The 19,149-nt window shown below is 46.6% G+C and overlaps 2 non-coding genes across 2 annotated transcripts; one reads left to right on the top strand and one right to left on the bottom strand.

The window, feature by feature from the left end:
• Window positions 1–284: 284 nt before the first annotated feature.
• Window positions 285–358, bottom strand: Trnan-guu (transfer RNA asparagine (anticodon GUU)). The gene has a single exon. It is a non-coding gene; the product is annotated as a tRNA-Asn (tRNA).
• Window positions 359–10,481: 10,123 nt separating this feature from the next.
• Window positions 10,482–10,555, top strand: Trnan-guu (transfer RNA asparagine (anticodon GUU)). Its single transcript has one exon. It is a non-coding gene; the product is annotated as a tRNA-Asn (tRNA).
• The last annotated feature ends 8,594 nt before the right edge of the window (window positions 10,556–19,149 follow it).

Here is a 19,149-nt window from a genome sequence, read left to right as displayed (position 1 = left end):
GGCAAAGTTTCGACTGGTGTCACCACTGTCGTAATATCTGTGGTGACACTGTCGTAATAGCGGACGATATGGATGTTACGTCGGTAGTCTGAACATAGTGGGTACGAGATTTCGGCGCACGTTAAAAATCCCCAGGTGGTCAAAATTAATCCGGAGCCCTCCACTACGGCGTGCCTCATCGCCTGCGTTGAGTGGGCGCGTTAAACTCAACAGTCATTTAACCAGTCAGAACATTGCCTATTGCTCACACTGCAGGCATCGATTAAAAGAAAAAAAAAAGCGACCGCCCCCGGGAGGGCTCGAACCTCCAACCTTTCGGTTAACAGCCGAACGCGCTAGCCGATTGCGCCACGGAGGCCGCACGACGACTCACATTTAGAAGGCAACCTGTGTGCTCTATATTCCATACCACAAGAAGATAACATTTCCGGCCGTTAAATGTTGCCAGGTTTCAATTGCAGGGGCAAGCTTCCCTGACCGAGGGTTTCGCAGCGCGTATGCTGTAATCTTAACCCAGCCGCCACCTCACTCATTGTTGCCGCATCTGCTGCCTGATAAGTTCAGTCCTCGGCTCGAGGTTGCGGCCATATTCTTTACCACAGCGGCCAGATCGTTTGCTTCCGAGGGAATGCTTATTTGTGCCTAAATCCCCACCTTCATCGGCTTTGCCAATTAGCGAAAATGATTGATGCGCCGACGCGCGTTGCTATTGCTCCCGCCGAGATGTTTTCGGTTCCGCCCTGTATTACCATTTCTGGTCCGCCAGGACGATCAGGCGGGGTTCCGAAGGTGAAGCGGATCTCGGGTGGATATTTCAAAAGGTGGATATTTCATTTCGGTTTCGGTTTGTTCTCACCACAGTGCATGACACTTGCGAGATGACGGGCCGTTGGGTATTTGAGTGCGCGACACAATCGGGTAACGGGCTCCTGCGCTGCCCAGGGGGCGCTGCACAACCGACTTAGTACAAAGCTGCGGGGGTCCCATAGGATCCCGTGTTGATTGATAGTAGGGTTTAACGCGCCGACGCAGCGAAGGCGATGAGGCGCGCCGTAGGGGAGGGCTCCGGATTAATACAGACCACCTGGGGATCTTTAACGTGCGCCGAAATCTCGTACGCACGGGCGTTTTTGCTTTTCGCCTCCATCAGAAAAGCGGCTGCCGCGCCCAGGAATCGAACCCGCGACCTCGTGCTCAGCAACGAAACGCCTTAGCCACTGAGCCACCACGGCGGGTTAGGATCCCGTGTTGACAGTAGGGAAATGAGTTCGATACTCCCGATTGTTTTATGAAATGGTCTCCAGCTCATCCCCACGCGTCCGATCTCTCCCGGCGGTCAACTTGGCATTAGGGAAAAAAGCTTTGCAGCGCTAAATACGTTTAAAGCGTCGACGAAAGTGCTGGGACGGTGACGGCGCTCTGCCACTCGCAGGTACACCGATCGATGGTAGTATGAATTGGAATTCGAAGTGAGAGCTTCTTGTTTAAAGTAAGGCACTTGGTGACAAAGACTCTTCAACAACAGCCGATCAAAAAAAAAAAGAAGAGTAACGCAATCGGCGATGATCGTGCGTAGAAGTAAGCCAGTTCGGCGGACCGCAGGCACGTCTGCTGCAGGCGCCGCGCGCTGCGCACTTATGCATGCAATTTCATTAAAGGGACCCCGAAACACTTCACCTTTTTTAAAAAAATATTAAATGCTTGCAGAACGTAGTCCCCTAACACACCCAGCACTTAGATTAGGGGGTCTCAAAGTACCTCAGCCAAAAAATTACTGCTCTATGCCCATCAGATAACTTGTAAACTCGCTCAAAAGATTTTTCTCTCTTTCCCGGTCTTGACGCTCTTCGACGGCTCGAATTACGTCACTAAGGCCATGTAGCGGCTGTTGGCCGGTTTTCCTTCAGTTGCAGCAATGAACGCTTTTCGATAGCAACTTTAAAAAAAAGCCACAAAAACAAAGCAGAAATGGAAGGCGTATCTGGTGTGACGAACAAATCACGCAGTGCCGCTGCGTGCTGGCGATAACATTGCTTTCGCAGTGGTTCCGGACGTGAATGAAAGAGTGGAAGCGCTTATCGAAAGTGTGGCAGGGTCCATTTAAATACTGCTGGTTTACGTCACTAATAAGAATACGTAATGCAGCGCTAGCTTGCCCTTGTTATTGCGTGGCTCAGCGACAAATTGCAGCGAGCGTAAGAAGCGTGATATCTGTTTTGTGGCCCCGAAAGTAGTGGCTGTGAAACAAAGTGGTCAGGTGAACTGAGCGGCCGTTCTGTTTGCTTGTTTTCTCTCACTTTATTTAATTACGTTTTTGCATCATATATTCCCTGTTCGCACTTGATAGACTAGAGTATGGGTCGACAACGTTCTGAGGTGTAGGGCAGAGTTGCAATAAGTCGACACGGCGGAGGGCTGAACGGCAAAACGGGTGTGAGGGGGGCTTTGAAGGCAAAGAGAAATAATTCAGCGAATTGCCAATGATATTTGACAATAATTGAGAATTTAGCTGGGTGTGAAGATGGGGTACAATGCAACTCAAAGCGATCAATTCTCTGTTCTTGGCTCCTGCATAACCCCATTCGAGGTCAAAACTGTCGTGTCGGCGTTCAGATTGTTGGTGACAGGGGAAGGGGTTGGGGTTCTGACGACGTGCTGGGGGCCGCATTATGCAGCTCAGAGGGCCACATACGGCCCGCGGCCATCGCAGGTGTTCGACCCCTGCATAAACAGAAGGAAGGGGAGGAAGGAAGGAAGCAAACTTTATTAAGGAAGGATGGCCCGAAGCCGCAGGGGAAGGGGTAGGGCAGGAAGGACGCTAATAATTTCTAGCCATCGAGGCCGCACAGACGAAGCTCCGGAGTGCTGTCAATGTATCCTTGACGCGCCTAGAGGGCCGAATCCACTCGTCGTATGAGTGAACCCAGTCCGGGCGTTGCTGGGCGCGAAGTAAGGCAAGGCCCGGGCAAGACCAGACGAGTTGCGGAAGTTCAGGTTTGGATGTGCCATGGCATGCGTAGCAGAGCAAATGGGGGTCCAAGAGAGAACGAGGAGGAACTCGGTGCATATCCGATCTGTGGAAGTCCTGCGAGGTCTACAGAAGGAGAGTTTCCCGCCGAGAGAGAGAGAGAGAGAGAGAGAGAGAGAGAGAGAGAGAGAGAGAGAGAGAGAGAGAGAGAGAGAGAGAGAGAGAGAGGAGAGAGAGAGAGAGAGAGACGAGAGAGAGAGAGAGAGAGAGAGAGAGAGAGAAAGCACTTTATTGAGCTTGCGCGGTTAGAAGGCGGTTGTGGCTTGCCGGTTTGTGCCGGGCAGCGACGTCGGCGGCTCTAGTGACCAGGGAGAGTTGGACCTCCTGGTCTGAGCTCGCCAGTGCCTCCTCCCACTGCTCATTGGAGGAAATGGGGGGGGGAAGAGGTTAGCATCGGAGGACCTGTTGTTGCCTTGCTGGGGATCGTTGCCTGGGAGCTCAAAATGAATGTGCCGTACCCGCCACCTTGCGACGATGTCCGGCGGGTATGGTGAAGCCCGAACGAGCCAGGTTGACAAAAATCTGCGCACCGCGAGGCAAGCCCGGAGGCAGAGGATGCGGGCTCTGGGGTAGTGATGACTGGAGGTGAAGGAGCCGGGCATGCCGGCGACGCTGGCGCTCATCGTCAGGATCGAGAAATAACGAACACAGCCAGGAACGATCGTATGTAAATATTTGGGCCACGCACCGTGTATGTGGCTGTGTTGTGTTATGTAAATATAGAAGCACACATCTCTGCAGGCAGCGGACCTGTGATTTGGTGCTTGTTTCGCGTCCTTTAATTACGCTCAATTTCTTTCCATCCCGTAGAAGGCCATGTATTGACAGCGGACGCTAATTCCCCAGTATTCGCAGCTTCACTCTGCACTACGTATTTATGAAAAGTAGATGAAGCTCCGCCTAATCCTAGAGTCGTAATCATGCTTTTCTGTAATCATACTTTTCCCGCAGACGGCCAAGTGTTGACACCAGGCAGGAATTCCGAACTCCACTATGAACTAATTACGACAAGTTAATAAAAATCGGGCGTAATGTTGTCTTAACGGCCAATTATATCGAGCTACCGAGCATGCGCGAGAAACTTGTCTCTACGGCTGAGCGTTTCGGCCGACGATTGAGCCATTGGGCGTAGCGGTGTGCATGCTGCAGCTTCGTTGTAAAAAGCGCTGAAACAGGGACACACGAGTACAAGTACAAAACGAAGGTCTTGTTCGCAACAGGTTTGTTGGGTTTCACTTGATTGATTGATTGATTGATTGATTGATTGATTGATTGATTGATTGATTGATTGATTGATTGATTGATTGATTGATTGATTGATTGATTGAGTGAGTGAGTGAGTGAGTGAGTGAGTGAGTGAGTGAGTGAGTGAGTGAGTGAGTGAGTGAGTGAGTGAGTGAGTGAGTGAGTGAGTGAGGAAACTTTAACGTAAACAGCAAGCGCAAAACAAGCACCCCCATATCAGGAATAAAATTGCTAATTATTGGCTCGTGGAGCGAACAGCGACGCCACACAGTAACTAACTGGTTGCGACCCGTGTATACCGACAGGCTGGCTGGGGGGAAGGGGGGGGGGGGGGAGGGGGGTGCATCCTCAGGAAGCACCCGCGTATAAAGGGGCCATGAAGACAAAATACAAGTCATGGTCATCAAATATAGGCTGCTTTGTACTAATAGCAGTAGCACCAAATTTAACGCAAACTCCAAACAAATAATCTAAATCATAAGGAAAACCGAAAAAGCAGTGGCGACTCAAGAGACCGTTTCTCGCCGGATGTTGCTGATGTCACAGGATCCTGTTTGTACGATTGATTGATTGTGAGGTTGAACGTGCCGATGCTACACAGGCGATTAGGCGCGCTGTAGTGAAGGGCTCCGGATTAATTTTGACCACCGGGGCATCGTTAACGTGCGCCGACATCTCGAACACATGGGCGTTTTCGCTTTTCGCCTCCACCAGAAAAGCGACCGCGGCAGCCGGAAATCGAACCCGCGTCCTCGGGCTGAGCAGCACAACGCCTTAGCAACTGAGCCACCCCGGCGGGTGTTCGTGCGATTGACGACCGCCTACCATAGCCACCGCAGCGAAACATGACTGCGACTGCAGTAGGGCCTCTAGTTCAGTTTGATCGTATCGCTTTACTCCCAAACTGTTATTAACACTCTGAAAACTATAAATACTTGGGGATTACCGCCTGCTGTCAATGCATGGCCTTCAACGGGAGGGAAACGGACAGCCCCATGTTTGTCCGCTGGAATGAAATTCCGCTCCGTCCAAAGTTCAAAGTTCAAAGTTCATTTATTCAGCATTGTACTCTCATACAAAGTGGAAATAATAATAAGGGAAGAAACAAAAAGCTGCTAAGAAGCAACTTGACAGGGTTTCTGCCCCGTTTTTGACAGCAAAAGAACAGCAGAAAAATGAATACAAATGGTTGAACTTTTTTGGATAAAAAGAGCATACACAAAAGAATAATTGTCACGTGGATGCATCTGAATACAAATAAAAATGTACATAAGCAATCATATGTACACTGGGATATACATATATAATAAAGAAAGTAGATACAAACACACAATACATATACATACACCCAATTAAAATATTACAAATATTTGTTTAATGTACCTGATGCAGTGGTAGGTACTAATGAACATCCGTACCAAATGAAAAAAAAACAGCCTGTGTAGTAAAAACATACAGCCAGAGAAATAATAGGCCCATGTAACAAACTAAAAGAGAACATTTTCGGTGAACGAACAGCGAAAACAAAATTGCATAATAGGAAATGTTTCGGAGAGAAATCCATTCAAAAGAATATAATTTCGGTGTGCGTGGCTGTCACAAATGTATTAGTGTCATAAGCGAATCCCCATTTCTATGACGTGTTCTTTCCATTTTCTGGTGGAGATAATATTTATGTGGATATTTTTGCTTGCTAAATTATTTAAGAGACTGGGCATACAGTACTGTAGCCTGCGAAATCCATGGTTTGTACGTGAGAAAGGAGTCATCCAAGGATTTTTATGCCTGATATTATATATAACTTCCAAAGGTGGTGTAAGGTTGGATAAAGTGAGGAAACATTTGTTATTGTAATGGACAGCCTGTTTGTATTTCATCCCAAGATTATAATTATATAAGCTCGGCAGAGGCAACACCTCAAATTCTGAAAAAAGTTCTGCAGTGTGGGCGTCGTATGAAACGTTTGCAATATGGCGAAGTGCTTTCTTTTGCAGTAAAAATAATTTAGTTATGTTTGCTTGAGATGTGGTGCCCCATACAAGATGGCAGTAATTTAGGTGGGGGGTGAAAAGTGCGTTGCATAGGAGCAGTTTCGTTTTTGTGGGGATAACATGTCGCAGTCTGGAAAGAATACCGCAAGCCTTAGCCAAGCTTCCTCCTACGCGTTGAACATGTGTATCCCAAAATAAATGTTCATTGAAAGTTACTCCTAGGGTTTTGACATCTTTTACAACCTCTACTTTCTCGGATCCAAGATATAGGTTCAAATCCGAAGTAATGTTTTTTTTGTGCAGTAGAAAATAGTACAGCTTTCGTTTTTCTTATGTTTATTTCAAGGGCGTTTAACTCACACCACTTCAGCAAATTTTAAAGGGTCATATTGGCTGAGTTTGAAAGTTCATTTAGGTCATCAGACTGAAAAAAGAGGCTGGTATCGTCAGCGTAGACGACATAATGGGCACCTTCACTAATATTGAATATATCATTTATAAAAATATTAAATAAAATAGGACCGAGAATGCTACCTTGCGGAACTCCCGATGTTACGTTCCTTAGCGAAGATCTAGTTTCTTTGATCCTGACACATTGTTTCCTGAAATTCAGAAAAGGCTTCATAAGTTCTAGAGTAACGCCACGAAAACCGTAGTGTTCTAGCTTGGTTAACATAATTTCATGATTTATCCTGTCAAAAGCTTTTGACAAATCGATAAAAATGCCTAAAGTAATTTTTTTATTTTCGAATCCGGTAAGTATGTGTTCTTTTTGAGTTAGCAGGGTGAGTTCTGTAGACATACCTCTTCGGAAGCCAAATTCTTTCGGTGATATAATGCAATGTTTCTCACGGAAGGACACAATGCGGTTACAAATTATTTTTTCCAATCCTTTGGACATTACAGGCAATATAGAAATAGGTCGATAATTGCCAAATTCATTTTGGTTTCCAGATTTAAACAACACCGTAACTGAGGCGTGCTGCATATTTTTTGGAAAAGCACCCGTGGATAGAGATAGGTTGAAAATATGGCAAAGCACGGGCACCAACAGGTCAAGTACAAATTTTAGCGGTTTTATTTGAAGGTCATCAATATCGCGCGCTGTGCTATTCTTTAGGGACATGAAGACTTAATAAACCTCAGAGGGAGTAGTTGGCTCAAAAAAGGCCGAGTAACTGTTTGGTGGACCCAAAAACTGTTTCGAACCACTTGTATTAAGACTTGGCACTAAGGTTGTAAAATATGTATTGAAACTGTTTGCCAGCTCGACACCCTGTATCGTTCTATCACCGATTAATAATTCAAGTTTTTCAGCCTGCCTTGACCCATGGTTTAGGAGCTTGTTTATTTCACGCCATATGACGTCATTACGGGAGCGAGAAAAAATATTCTCAAAGTAAGTTTTCTTCGCCTTACGCAGGAACTTCGACACAAAATTGCGGTACTTCTTAAAAGTTTTGAAATCATCCGGCTTCTTTGTTGTGATGAACTTCGAAAAAAGGGAGTTTTTCTTTCTAATAATTTCAAGGCATTCATTTGTTAACCATGCTTTCCTTATTTTTTTAGATGTTCGTACTGTCTTTAGATTAAAGCAGTCATGATAAACTTCCTTAAGACTATGCATAAACGTGTCATAAGCCTCGTCTGCACTGTTTAATTGAAATACTGAGTTCCAGTTTGTTCTTTCTATTTCCCTCCGGAACTTTACTAAATTTTTGGTACTGGTGTCTTGCACACTGTGTAATTGGATATCAGCTTTTACTTTTCCGAGTGTTTCGTTGCGCTTATGAAACATGTACATGGGAAAATGATCGCTCAAGTCCGACATAATAGTACCAGATACTATGCTATCAGACATGTTATTTGTCACAAACAAGTCCAACAGGCTTTCAGAGTGGCAGGTGATACGCGTAGGCTGCGTAATCACATTCTTGCACGAAAAAGAATCGAGTAGCAACAGCAAATCTCGAGATATTTTTGTGCACGGCAAAAGATCAATATTGCAGTCACCACCTATTACTATATCTAGGTTGTTAAGAGACACAAAAGAAAGCAGCTTTTCCAGAAAAGAGTAAAATTGATCCGTTTTCCCATCGGGTGGGCGGTAAACGACCGACAAAATTAATCTATTGCATTGCAGGGTCAGAACTTCAAAATCTGATGTTATGGTTGAAAAATCTGCTAGCATGCTGCATGCCAGCTCATTTGACACCAGCTGCATGACACCCCCGCCGCGTCGAGATGATCTATTCAAGAAAAAACTATTGAAGCCAGGTAGACGGAACACTTCGTTTTCACACGTGTACCAAGTTTCGGTGAGCATGACTACTTGGAAATTAAAGTGAAACTCGTTTAGAAAAATGGTAAGACCGTCGTCTTTGTTGCGTGCAGACTGCGCATTGCAGTGCAAGAAGGAGAGATAGCGACCATCACTAGGATACTTGATATCGGCAGGTGACGCCATCGTCGAGAAGAAAAAAAAACCTCACGTACGCCTTAACACTACATTATCCACAAGGAGTGGACGGGACGGGAGTGGTATCGCGTGGGAGTGGTCGGGAGGGGACGGGAGTGGTATCGCGCATCTTTCCCAGATCTGCTTCACAAGTGATTTGAATGGCCTTTGAAGATTCCGTTTTCCGAGCAAAGACCTTGCCGCCTATTGACCATGCGAAGCGCCAGTTCAGTTCTCTTTTCTTTGCAATTGTCATTCCCAACAGTTTCTTTAGTTTCGGGCAGAGGTGTTCATTTACATAAACTGGCTGCTTCGATGCAAAACCCAAGTCTTCCGTGTTAAATCTTGCCTTTTGTGCCTTACGAATGACAGCGTCGCGCTTTTGCTGTCTTTGAAAGACGACAACAATGTTTGGGTCTGAAGAATCATTTCGTACTGGAACACGGTGGCAGATTTCAACATCCTGTTCGGTTATCGGCTCCCCGATCGCCTCTCCAACCTTGCTCAGCACTTCAATCAAACTTTCCTTGTCGTTCTGGGGAACGCCCTTAATTTCCAGATTTTTCTTTCGCGAGTACTGATCCTGGGCAGTGATCCGCAACGAATCTTCATGCACCCTCGCCTTCAAAGTTGCGAGCTCGAGCGCCAAGGCCTCGGGCGAAGCCCTTAGATCGGCGTTTTCCTTTTTCATATCACTACACTCCTTCTTCATAGCATCGTATTCCTTGCTGATGAATTCTACGCTGTTTTTCAGCTCTCCGATTTCTTTTCGTAGTTCTCGCTTAAGATCAGCAAGTTTTCGGTACCCATTTTCAACACCTCCGGCACACAGAACACTGTACAAAACTAGGCAATATTTTGGCAGCAGTGGCAGCAAAAACAGGAATTGTGAAAAAAAAATACAGCAAGTCAAACCTGCAATGTAGATAGGCAGAGAATAAGCGTCCGCTCCTTCCGCTGCCCCCGCTGCCAATACTGCCAATACTGCGATGGTGGCTGCGCTGTCCTTTTTACGGATGCCAGCAGTGAACCAAGCACCACGTGATGCGCAGAGGAAGGTCGCAGAAGCAGGATCACATCAGAAGGCTTCTGATGGGCGTCCCGGAACGTTTCCAGAGGCGAGTCACTTTCAAGCTGCAATGTAGATAGGCAGAGAATAAGCGTCCGCTCCTTCCGCTGCCCCCGCTGCCAATTTTCGTTCAGCTAATTAACTAGGAAGTATGCTCAATCACAAAATCGCAAACAACGTGTTTGTTTCGTGTCCTTCTTGGAATTCACCCAGCTGCGCTGGTCATTTGGAATGGCGCCTAATTTTTGATCATTGGGCTGTTCAAACGGCCACACAAACGTGTGACGTTATATATCAGCAGGCATCATAGTCAGAGTTGATACCAGTGATGCTCAAGTAGAAAGGCGCAACCTCGCTACAAAGAGCGTTATCCAGGGACTTTAGGCACAAATAAGCATTCCCTCAGAAGCAAACGATCTAGCCGCTCTGGTAAAGAGTATGGCCGGAACCTCGAGCCGCGAGGACTGAACTTATGCGAAGGACTGAACTTATGAACTTAGCAGATGCGGCAACAATAAGTGAGGTGGCCGCTGGGTTAAGCTTACAGCATGTGGCGCTGCGAAACCCTCGGTCCGGGAAGCTTGCCCCTGAAATTGAAACCTGGCAACATTTAACGGCCGGAAATGTTATCTTCTTGTGGTATGGAATATAGAGCACACAGGTTGCCTTCTAAATGTGAGTCGTCGTGCGGCCTCCGTGGCGCAATCGGCTAGCGCGTTCGGCTGTTAACCGAAAGGTTGGAGGTTCGAGCCCTCCCGGGGGCGGTCGCTTTTTCCTTTTTTACCGATGCCTGCCGTGTGAGCATTAGTCTTGCCTGCTTCTTTTGCCTTTGCCATTTCTTGCGCTGTGGTTAAGATGTCACTTGGCGCCGAGCCCGCCACCGTGCCTTTGTGCAAACTGCACGGTAGCTAAATGAGCGGTTGCAGGAGCTGTCCGCCAAAAACTAGGTGTCTTAACTGAGTGAGGTTTTGCACTACTGGCACGTGCTTGGAATGCGGAAGCATTGTGGGTGACGAGAATTGGTGAATCGGGCGTGAGCCTCTTACGGCAGGTGTCATCTTCGCTGACGATTCCCCCTCCGTGGGTGTGGGGGAATCGTGGGCGAGTACGTTGACGCCGCAGCCAGGTGGGAGTTGGGGAGTTGGACGCCAGCTGTCATCGTCATTGGATAGATCGTGCCCCATTCCAGGAGCGGCCGTAGCGTAACGATCCCGACGAGAGCGACAATGTAGACGCCATCGTTTGCTCCAAGGTCGCTCAACTACGGGCAAGTTTTTCGGTACTACGGTAAAGGTCAACTCGAGACGACCAACAATGACTGCTTCCAAGATAATCGCAAAATCCGAATTCCTATAGCGGCGAATGCGTTGACTTATTGTAATTAAAACGACAGCCCTCATTTTATTCCAACTTCTGCATGGGACCCGCTTCAAGAGGATTACAACAATAAGGGCAGCGGGGAGGCAACGAACTCTTTGTTGCGGGTGTCGCTGTAGTCTTTCTGCAGAAACGAGGGAGGGCGCCGTCTCGGTTGCCTCTTTGCTGTTAAGATGGCAAGCTTTTTATGGGCGCCGTTATCAGACAGAGGGGCTCGTGGCTTGCCTTATCGACGCACCAGGAAGGTACACTAAATGGCCGGAGGTGGGCAACCTTGCGAGGTTCTGACCTCAAGAAAGAGTACTCCTCCGTTATCGTGACCTCAACCTGAGAATGTGACGTCAATTTGAGATACGGTGATAGGCTGGCGAATGTTTCATGGGTGCGACCGAGCAATTTGCCCTGAACATCGTGCATGTGTTTTGTGGTTGATTGAGGGTGAAGGTGCAGTTGATGCCAAAGTGGGGCAAAAAGTGACAGTCGCTCACTTTATGCGGAAACTATATCACAGTTTAATGGATTTTTTATGGTTGTGAGAAGGGGAAACAACGAAAGAGTCCATTCCTTTGAGTTACAGAAACTGTTCAATAAGGTGGGTTCTCCCTGGGGGGAGGAAATCGAGACTTCTGACACATGTGCCCGATGGCCGCTTAAATGGCAGTTGAAAGAGATTTCCATTGAGATCTAGGAGGCCCATGATGGAATCCAGCTGGTCAGCGTCGTTGCCAAGTGGCCATCTCGCGGGGTCGCTGACAAGTTTAGTTCGCGTACACAGTATGGAACAAATTTGAATAAATGTATTAAGTTAAGGAAAGAAAGTTACTGATATAAAACTATAATAACAATCACTTTCACTATTGTGTTGGTTTAATCCGACGAAACGACAAAAACATTCATTTTAAAACACCGTGACATCCGCTCCTCACAAAACAACACTGCGACTCTGGCGTGTGTGTACGCTGCCAGAGCGCAAACGAAGGCACGCCAACCTTACTGTATAATTGAGATTATTTCGAAGACATTTACTTAGTTTTTTAACAGCACGGTTCTTCAGGCCGACACAAATCCGTCCGCCGCAGACAGAAAACCCCGAAGCCTCGAGAAAAAAATGTGATTAGGGAGGTCCCGGGAATTGAACTCGGGACCTTTACGCCGTGACCCCGGCAACCTAACTACTGGGTCACCCAAAGACTCGAGGGGTGCGGGTGAGCAGCAGTAGGGAAGATAACATGTGCGGCAAGGTGGAACGAAGAAAAAAAAAGCGGGCCATCTCCACTAACCTGAAACCTGGGAAGGGGCGAAGCCTGCAGTGCCTTGGCGTTTTTGCCAATGGAGATGAAACCATTGGGGGGTACAGGTATACAACTTTGCTGTAAAAGTCTCTTGTCTTTGAAGCACGAAGCTCTCTAGCGCGAGGCGTAAACGAGCGTCCCGGTGTTTTGTTTTTTTAAGTGCGAATGCATTTATAAGCGAGCCTGAAGCGTCCGCCGCCGTCCGCATAGCAACAGCTGCGGGTGCGCGCGCTCCTCGTCTTCCTTGGCAACGGGGGTAGATGGGCGCGCGCTGCCTGGCCGCTGACATGGCACATACCCACGTGGGGGATTGGCCAGGAATCTCCTCGTCTTCCTTGGCAACGGGGGGAGATGGGCGCGCGCTGCCTGGCCGCTGACATGGCACATACCCACGTGGGGGATTGGCCAGGAATCGGGCGTGAGAAGGGCTAATGCACCCGCTTAAAGGAGTACTGACACGAAATTTCAAAGCTGAGATCCGCTCTAGCAATCAAGTACAACGACAACACAAATAGGTGTCTGTGAATAAATGCATCTTTCTTTCTTTGTAGTTGTGTGTGTGTGTGTGTGATCTCTCTTTCGCGAACATTACCGAACCACGCAAATTCAACTCGTGCATTCGCACTTTCACATTCTTCCCCTCGGGGAAATGCGGGGAATTTTTTAGTACGCATTACGTTCTCGCGCGGGCGTTAACGAGTACAGTGACTACATTATAAACGACGATTGCGACGGCGACGACGACAGGAGACGCCAACAGCCCCCAGACCCTAAGGGTGAGAGAGAGAGAGAGAGTAAATGTTTATTAAAAAAAGAGAAGAGGTCGGCCTGAGAAATTGATCTTGGGCCTGCTACTTCCCTCTGGGGGGAGGGTACTGGGGACAGAAAGAGAAAGGAATGAATATGGAAGGTATTGGGAATGACAATGAAAGCGACAAATGAACTATGTACAAGCAGTAAACCAATAAACGTCTCACGTACAATGGGGCGCTGAATCAGATGACAACAGTTCACTTTTAAGCACATGACTATCATCCATGAAAAAAAAAAAAACTGCTCAGACATGATTTCGCAGTCTGTTCAATTTTGTCACACCTAGAGGCGAGAATCCAAAGAGGAGTCACCAAGAAATGTTAGCAGGGCTTTAACGGCTAGGCTTTGGTTCCTGTTGTCAGCCCACGTGCCCAAAATATTTTGTTCGGACAGAGGGCGAGTGTCCAAGCGTAGTAAAGCTGTCTCAAGGTTCATTCGCTCACTCGAGTACTTTGGACAAGCACTAAGCAAATGTTCGATAGTCTCAGGACAACCGCACAGAAGGCAGTCTGGGCTGTCCTCTCGCCCGATTGTGTGAAGATACTTCCGAGTCAATGCTACTCCAAGACGCAGCCTGTGTAGCAATGTCTCTTGACTTCGACGAAGACGAGGAGCATGACTGACCCAGAACGTCCGCTCTGGATCGAGCTTGTGAAGGCGTTCATGTCGATTCTGCGGGTCCGACGAATGCAAGGCTGCGGCTTGTTTACGCGCTCCGTAGAGTATCGCGTTAGCATCCTGCCTTGTGATGGGTATAGACAAAAGGGTTCCATTGTGGTGTGCCTGCTGTGCTTCTGCATCCGCCAACTCATTTCCAGCGATGCCACAGTGACTTGGTATCCACTGAAACACCCCTATGCTATGCTATGAGGTTTTAAGGGGGGGGGGGGGGCTGAAAAAGGCCCGAAAACCCCTAAAAAAACGCTTCCCGTGGTCCGATTCGACCCTGAGTCCCTGGGCGTCTATGGAATCGGCGCCTATCCAATTGAGCTATCATTGCATTCCGGGCGCACAGCATTTCTTCTGGCTTCGTGGCGCAGGCGTTGGCTTTGGACTTGGCCGCGGGCTCCAGCACGTGCTAACACGGTCCACAACGGGAGAGCTGTGAAAGCCTGCGGACGAAATGATCCAGGCCTGTCAGTCAAGGAGAACTTTCACCGGCAAGTTCAGAAACAAATGTTAGGTGATGGCATATGGAGCGGAAACTTGGCGTCTTACTAAACAACTTGAAAGCAAACTTAGGTCGGCTCAATGGGCCATGGAACAGATTATGATCGGAGTAACACTTGGAGACAGGAAACGAGCTTCCTGGATCAGAGAAAAAACTAGAGCAGAAGGTATCATAGTTGAAATAAAGAAAAAGAAACGGACTTGGGCTGGCCACGTAATTAGGCGAAATGAAAACCGGTGGACCACCAGGGTGACAGAGCGGACACCGAGAGGGGGGTCAAGAAAAAGAGGAAGTCCAATTACTCGATGGATGGACGAAATAAGGAAATTCGGAGGCAAAGAATAGACTCGAGCGGCGCGGGGCAGGAGCGGTTAGAGGTCGATGGGAGACGCCTTCGTCCTGCAGTGGACCTAGTGGGCGGCTGCTGCTGCTTTCGACGAAATGCATTCGGCAAGAAATTGAATTACACAAACAGGCACAGCGGAAAAAAGCAGTCAAAAGTTCCAGTAATCACACGTCATAGATTAATATAAAGGGGGCCTTAATATACGGCGCCGCTTTCGACTGACGCAACTTTGTTTGTATACCATTGGTGCGACTTCAAGCTACCAGATGTGAATTCGGCTACTACCTTACTTATTTGCCGCTTATGTGCTTTCGGTAAGGACACGAAAAAGGAGTTCTAAGAATCTAAGATGTATTATTTGTAAACGACATCGTATGACTGACGTGTGCGCGTTAGCTCATAATGCGCGAACCAGGTACCACGCGTTCGTTATGATCCAAGGTACAGGACGGGGACATAGCGACTAGGTTAAGGAGGACAAGATAATTATGAGAGAAAATGTAATGAAGCGAATATACACTGATGCCGCTAGCCAACAACAACACAGATCTCTATTTAAATGAGCAGAAGCTGTTTTTCGCGTCGTGAGAACTCGCTTCCAAGTCAAAGGCTTTTTGACTGGTGATTGAAAGTTTTGAAAGTTTGAAAGATTGAAAGTTTGAAAGTTTTGATTGGTATCGTTTTGCAGCGAAGCTGTGCATGAAAAACTCTTCGAGATTTGTTCATGTCGCGGTCCATGAACAGAATACACTTTGCGGCAAAGCCAACTTTCCGGCGGATGATTTGTAGCACTAAAACTAAAGTAAACATTTTGTAAAAAATGTCTACTAAGACGACTTTATCATCACGACGAGTTTGAATAATTAGTTCACTATGGAGTCGTAAGGAAATAAGAATTCCCGTCTGCTTTCAATTCCTTGGCTTCTACGGGAGAGTATGTTACATAAAATGGCTGTAACTTGTGCTTTGTAGGAACTCTCTCGAAACAAACTATATGATGTTATTAAACCACAACATAGCTAAGGGGTTCTTTATCTCAGCAGCTATAATAGATAACCATCAGTCGCAGTTCCAATACAAAAAAATGGCACTGAAGAGACCCTGCCCCATCCATCTGCGAATTTTGATAGGTGGCGCCACGGTATGTCGTCGCGACGTTATTAGAATGAAGCTGTACGAACGCACTCATTGCGATACAATGTTGATCAGCTGGTGCGCCTGCCAGGATGGCCGAGCTGTCTAAGGTGCGAGATTTAAGCTCTGCTCCCCGTGAGAGGGCGTGGGTTCGAGCCCCACTTCTGGCAAAAGTTTAAGTTCTTTTTTCTTGAGGAGGAAAGTAAGTTGAAAAATTAGGTTTGTATATTTTTTTATTGCCAAAGAGGTCCATTGCGTGGAGTGGTAAATGAGACCTGAAGTCTCCTTTAGCAAAAGGGAAGCTTTGCTATCATTTTGCGACGACCGTGTTAACTTTCTATAGCAAATTAAGCTTCAAATTTTACTGCCACTTTGCATTCGCAATTTTGTCCTAGATAAACTTAAAACAGTTTGCCGCATGCACGCTTGTATAACGCGATGTTTAATTGATTTAAAACGCAAACTTAAACGGCGAAGAAATAAAAAATAACTGACGATGTAGTTCTACACGATATAAGAGATACTTCAGCATCCGGATTGAGGGAGGCTAGGAAATATATTTACACCGTGACATTAGGCCTCTGCGTCAGGGAATCCACGTAAATTTTACCAGTTCTTACAAAACAGACAACCGTATTCCTGATCAAGAGATGAACGGTGAAACTCTCGTCACGGATAAAAATGAAATAGCAAACACGTTTATTTGTAACTTTCAGAGTGTTTTGTAGGGCCACAAAATAGAGCCTCATGACGGTATCAGGTAATTTTAACTCAATAAATACTTCCTTGGAAGGGGTGATAGAACTATAATTGCGATTAGACTGGAAAAAATCGACCGGACCTGATGGTATCCCAGGTGTTCTTCTAAAATGGTATGCCGAAATACTAGCTAAATTTCTTTGATAATACTTGATGTTTCGATTAAAGCTAGTGCAGTACCCAACGATTGGCTTTTCGACGGTTGGCCTTTTGACGCTTGGCTTTTCGACGGTTGGCTTTTCGACGATTGGCGAAAGGCCCGTGTGATTCGAGCCTTCAAGAAAGGTAGCAGATTATATGTTTGCAATTATCGACCGATCTCCATTACCTGTACTTGTTGTAAATTACTTGAACATGTTCTAGTGAAATATTTAAATGCTAAAAAAACTGTAATTCACAGCATGCAACATAGCTTCTGACAAGGCATCTGTGGTACCACGCAATTATTGGCAACCGTTAAAGAGCTCTCTTAAGTCCTGGACAATGCTGGGCAGGTCGATGTCATTGCTATGGACTTTTCCAAGGCCTTTGACAAGACCCCTCACTTTAAAGTAATTAACAAAATGAAGGTTACTGCCATACTTCCGGAAGTAATTAACGGGGTCGTAGCATATTTACCCATACACAACAGTATACACGCATAAATGAGCGGTTCTAGCTCTGGTTATTTTGGGGGTGTCTTTTGGAGTGCCGCAAGGGTGAGTCCTGGGGCCGGATGATTTAATATCTGTATTAACGATATAGTTCAAACCATCCAACCTGGCATGTCTGTTAAGTGATTTGCCCATGAGTGCATAATTTTTAATGTCATAAATTCTATCTCTGAGCAGCTTTACTTGTGTGAGAGCCTAAACAATATAAAAAATAGTGTAAAGAGTGGGAAATGGTAATTAATTCCGAAAAAACTGTATATTTTGTCTCAGTAACAAAATCTGTCAATTCAAATTTACTTATAATGTAGGCGGTTGCAACATCACCAAGTCGTCAAATACAAGTACCTGGGTGTAACACTTACATCGAAGCGCTGCTGGACAGCACACATTGACGGCGTATGTTCTGCTGCCCGGAAGAAATTAGCTTCTTAAAAGACAAATTGGGTCGTTCTTCTATTCCACCAAAAAATATAGCGTATAAGGCGATAGTTCATTATTCTCTTGAATACGCCAGCATTGTGCGGGACCCGCATCCACTTGCTAATACACAAAAAAGACAAAAATCCAAAGATTAGCTGCCAGATTTGTATACAACCGATATAACGTCGCGATTTGCCGTCGGCCATGCTGCAAGATGCGAATCTCGAACTTCCGGATGATCAAAGGCAAACTGCACGACTTAACTTTTTCCGCCTCCTATACTTTCCCAGATTAGGTTTGCATGCTCAAGATTCCAGAACAAAGGACGCAACCGGGGCTTCACGTCATAAACATAGCCACAGCATTACGCCCACACCTACTAAGACTTACAAGTATTCTTCTTTTCCCGAAAGCAATTTCTGGTCGGAATGCTCTGCCCCATGATCTCTTCTGCTTTACATGCCGAGGTGAAGCTGTACACATAACGTGTTCTTGTCGCTTGGGCTGTTTTCTTGGTCTGTATTTTTGTCGCTTCTTTTCACAAAGAGTGTCTTGTGAAATATGAATATATTTTGTACCGCAGTGTATGTAAACGAAACTTTTGAACTGCATTGCCCTCTCCTGTATTAACCATACTTGGTCTGCAGTATGAGATAAATAGATAAAATAAGTTCACTGCCTAACGCAATCTTTATGACGAGCTCGAAGAAGCGGCAGTTGCCCTCCGGCGTGGTGCACGCTGGGTCGTGAAACAAGGCGCGACTCCCATGAGGAGGTGTGGGACGCAAAGGGTGAGAAGTAAACTTGGTGGTACCCCGATGAACTTCGAAAAATGCATGGCTGGAGTGCCTTCATAACAGAAAAAAAGTTTCAGAGGACATCAACGTTCCGGTTTGAAGATGTATACGACGCGATAGCGTTACTTTGTCGCCAAGGGGGAGTTTTTGAAGGCAACTGCTGCCTTCTGCGTTTATGATCTGCAAGCACTGAAGGTGAGCTGAGGGAGCGATATAAACCACAAAGGTTTTTAAATGCCGCGGCTCAGGAAAGGTACAGGCCCTTTACGCTTTTGTCGCTTAAGATGTGTGTGCGTGTGTGTGAAAGCGTGCGATTGAGGGCCCTTAGCGAGAATTCGGCAGTGTCAGTGGTACGAAGTGTTTAGTCTGTAGCGCGGTGGCGGTCTTGAACGTTGTTGCGGCTTTTCGGTGATGCGTGGTAGCGTGGCGCCATTCATAGTTTGCCAAGGAGAGTTTGCGGCGATAACTAGGCCGCGGGGAATTCGAAAAGTAATTTGGAAATTCGTGTAATTAGAGGCTTTTTACTGCGTTTAGGTCTTAATTAGGACATAGTTTAGTTCGTTTCTGCTCATAATGTCGGGCTGCCATTTGCTGTG

Source organism: Haemaphysalis longicornis, unplaced genomic scaffold (assembly GCF_048455015.1).
Source record: "Haemaphysalis longicornis isolate Haplotype H1 unplaced genomic scaffold, Haemaphysalis longicornis Haplotype H1 scaffold_1, whole genome shotgun sequence".
Lineage (NCBI taxonomy): Eukaryota > Metazoa > Arthropoda > Arachnida > Ixodida > Ixodidae > Haemaphysalis > Haemaphysalis longicornis.
This window is presented reverse-complemented; position numbering and strand designations above follow the sequence as displayed.